Consider the following 4,496-nt stretch of genomic DNA (forward strand, 5'->3'; position numbering starts at 1 on the left):
CTTGACATCTGATTGTTCTGGTTTGAGAGCCCGAGCAAGTGCGGTCATTTGTTTTGCCATCCAGGGTGCATTCTGGGTGACATAGTCCATGTCTGCCTTTGGCTGTGCTCTTCCCTCCTGTGCAGGGACTCCATGTGCTATTTTCAGAGCACGCTTTCCCACATGGGCAATTGAAATGTCTTCATCCGAGCTTGGCAAAGTGAAGATGTGAGTAAGTCTTGTGGCTTTTAATTTTTTTATTTGCTATTGTGCGAATTCCTCTGATTTATTACAGTGGTTTTTGTATTGTTCTTGTTGTTTTATCCATACCTGACAGGTTATACATAACAAGTGGACCATTAATGTTGGACCATTACTCTTTCATTTCTCTCTGCTGCCCTCACTTCATTTCTTTATTAATTTTTGATTAGTTAATATCTTATTTATGGCCATAAGTTATTAACACAGCTTTTTATATCATTTATAAAATCATTTCTCTTGTTTGACGACTAAAGTCAAATACCATCGCTCTATATGTGTGATATACGTGGAATTCTCTGAGCAATTATATTTTGGAGTTCAATTATCGAGCTGCTTTCCAAACTACTTCTTCATTTGAATTGGCCAAATGCCAATCTGACCTCGTGGTGTGACCAACTAACTGTATACCCTGGAGACTGAGAGTGAGCCAGACAGTCCCCGCCCAGTATGTCCACTTCACCGAACAAGCACGTCTTTCAGGACTTGTGGAAGGAAACCGGAGCACCCGGAGGAAACCCACGCACACACGGGGAGAACGTGCAGACTCCGCACAGACGGGAATCAAACCCGGGTCCCTGGCACTGTGAAGCAACGGTGCTAACCACTGTGCCACCGCGCCGCCCATAAGGACCCATGATTTCTCCTTCTGACGCTGGTTGGAAGTGCTGTCTTTTAGATGAGGGGTTTAACTTAGGCCCCATCTGCCAGCTCGGGTGGGTATGGAAGATCCTGGGGCATTATTTTGTAAAACGTTTATCCCCAGTGTACAGGCCAATATTTATCCCTCAATCAACATTACAATAAACAAATTGTCTGGCTGTTGCCACCTTGCTGTTTGTGTAAGTTTGCTGTGAGCAACTTGGCTGCTGCATTTCCTTTTTTCTTCTAATTAAGGGGAAATTTAGCGTGGCCAATCCACCTAGCCTGCACATCTTTGGGTTGTGGGGGGGGCTGCCCCGGTGCTGCGCTTCCACCATTGAAACAGGAACTACACTTCAAAACTATTTAATTGGCTGTGAAGTATTTGGAGACTTCCAGAGGTTGTGAAAAGTGATATATAACTGTGAGTCTTTCTTTTGAATAATGGAACAAGCTGAAGGGGCTGAATGGCTCCAGCACACCATTAGATCAACACTGTTGAAATCAAACCAGCTTAAATTAATGAAAGCCCAGAACGGTTACAGCAGAGGAAAGAGAAATATGGCATCAAAATAAACATGGGAGGTGGTGGCAGAGTGGTTAGTCATCCAAAGGCCCAGGTTAATGTCCTGGGGACATGGGTTCAAATCCCACAATGGAATTAAAAGCTAGGCTTAGTAATAGTGAACATGAATTTGTTATAAAAACATTAATGCCCTTTCGGGAAGGAAATCCGTTGTCCTTGCCTGTTTTAGCCTCCGTGCAAGTCCAGACCCACAGCAGCCTGGTTCACTCTCAACCACCTGCCGAAATGGCCCAGCGAGCTCAGTTGTACCAAACAGCTATAAAGCCATGAAGGAACGAAACTTGACAGACCAGCTATCACTAGAGCTTGTGCCAGAATTGGGAGAGATATCCCACACACTAGTTCTGCTGGAGCCTGACACAGTCATACTTACCAAATCATACCTTACAAACACCAGACATCACCATCCTGTCCCATCGGCAGGACAGACCCACGAGATGTGGCAGCACAAACACAGACAAGGAAACCTACTGCTGGTTACCACCTACTATCTGGTTTAGCACAGGGCTGAAGAGCTGGCTTTTAAAGCAGACCAAGGGAGGCCAGCAGCACGGTTCAATTCCCGTACCAGCCTTACCGAACAGGCGCCGGAATGTGGCGACTAGGGGCTTTTCACAGTAACTTCATTTGAAGCCTACTTGTGACAATAAGCGATTTTCATTTCATTATCTTCCTTTTAGAGTAAAGAGTTAACATCAGGTGCATCTGATGCTGATGGAACTGTGATGCAATGTCACATGACTAAGAGACGGCAATCTGGAGCGAAGCAGAAGTGCAACTTCATGTACAGCTTTAAAAAAAATAATTTAGAGTACCCAATTAATTTTTTCCAATTAAGAGGCAATTTAGCACCGCCAATCCACCTATTCTGAACTGTTTTGGGTTGTGGGGGCGAAATCCACGCAAAACATGGAGAGAATGTGCAAACTCCGCACGGACAGTGACCCAGAGCCGGGATCGAACCTGGGACTTCGGCGCCGTGAGGCGGCGATACTAACCAGTGTGACACGGTGCTGCCCAAGTGTTTAGCTACTGAGATGTACATAGACAGCACGGTAGCCTTGTGGATAGCACAATTGCTTCACAGCTCCAGGGTCCCAGGGTCCCAGGTCCGATTCCGGCTTGGGTCACTGTCTGTGCGGAGTCTGCACATCCTCCCCGTGTGTGCGTGGGTTTCCTCCGGGTGCTCCGGTTTCCTCCCACAGTCCAAAGATGTGTAGGTTAGGTGGATTGGCCATGATAAATTGCCCTTAGTGTCCAAAATTGCCCTTAGTGTTGGGTGGGGTTACTGGGTTATGGGGATAGGGTGGCGGTTAGTATCCAGGCAAGATAAAATAGTTCCTGCATATCCTTGTCTGCCAACCTTTTGGAGTACCCTGATTCTGCAGTGTTCCAGATGTGGCACTAATGATACCCAGCTCATAGGGACAGATTTTCACCTTGTGCTCCTGGGACATAAAACCAACATTGAGAATTACAGATAGAACCTGTAGAATTCCTACAAGTGCAGAAGAAGGCCAGTCAGTCCAGCGAGCCCTCACCGACCCTCCGAAAGAGCATTTTACCAAGACCCACTCCCCGCTCTATCCCCAGAGCTCAGCATATTGATCACGACATTAATGGGAACTTTAGCGTGGCCAATCCACCTTACCTGCACATCTTTGGACTGCCCGATTTTCATTCGTATTGATTACGCTAGGCAGCAGATCTTTCCCAATGGATCAAGATTTAGAAATCCTTTTTCGCAGCTCTTACAAAAGTCCCATTGGATTCATAAACGATTGATCACTTTAGACTGAAAGGGTAGCTTTCACTTTGTAGGCAAGTGTAGCAGCCATTTTAGGCACAAGCAGAGTGATAAATAAATGGTCCGCTGGATTAATTTTTGATGGTGTAAGTCACCAGGAGAGCTCACTGCTTTTCTCTAATATAACCTGGGTTATACAACATCCACCTGAAAAGGCACAGATACAACACCCATTGACAGAAACCTCAATACTGCCAAACTCCACTGCTCCATCTCAATCCAATCCATTGGCGACGATACAGCAATACAGCTGGTTGGTGCTCAGTCCCTGCGACGGAACGTGATAAAAACAGAAAATTCTGGAAACGCTCAGCAGGTCTGACAGCATCTGTGGAGAGAGGAACAGAATTAATGGGCGGCATGGTAGCATAGTGGTTAGCACTGATGCCTCACAGCGCCAGGGTCCTGGGTGCGATTCCTGGCTTGGGTTGCTGTCTGTGCGGAGTCTGCACATTCTCCTTGTGTCTCCGTGGGTTTCCTCCGGGTGCTCCGGTTTCCTCCCACAAGTCCCGAAAGACGTGCTGTCAGGTGAATTGGACATTCTGAATTCTCCCTCGGTGTATCTGAACAGGCGCCGGAATGTGGCGACTAGGGGATTTTCACAGTAACTTCATTGCAGTGTTAATGTAAGCCTATAATAATAATAATTGTTATTATTGTCACAAGTCTGGATGGCCCTCCTTCAGAACTGAAGAGGTTCAAACAGGAAAGTTAGGCTCCTTAATTAAATATGCAAAGGAGTAGGGCCTTCTTTACTCTTAGTGGCAGGCAGCACACTTCCATCTCATGTTGAACCCACGGTTCCTGGTCCGCTGTGATGGAGAACTGGGCACCCACAAACCAGGGGCAGCCCCATCCAATTTCCAAACTTGCAGGTGAGACATAAGCAAAAATACACAACGAGAGCAATGTGCAACCAGTATAGAATTCGAAAAATGATTCCCTCAGAAAGGGACACTGCAGCATTCTGTGGTATCGAAATACATCAAGTGGATTCTCGGAGGTGGGTGTGTGTGGGTGGCACCGTAAATCAACGTTGCAGTTTTTCCTATTTCTCCCAACCGCACATTCCACTTGGGCAGGAAGAACTTGGGCGGCTCACACCATGAAAGGGGGACCACCAACGATGCAGGGCTGGGATTGGCCGGCTGGGCAGGCAGGGCGAGTGGGGTGAGCCTCCGTCAGCCTTCCCCTTGGAGGTGGGGAAAGCCACCTGACTCCTAC

This window comes from Scyliorhinus torazame, chromosome 16 (assembly GCF_047496885.1).
Source record: "Scyliorhinus torazame isolate Kashiwa2021f chromosome 16, sScyTor2.1, whole genome shotgun sequence".
Lineage (NCBI taxonomy): Eukaryota > Metazoa > Chordata > Chondrichthyes > Carcharhiniformes > Scyliorhinidae > Scyliorhinus > Scyliorhinus torazame.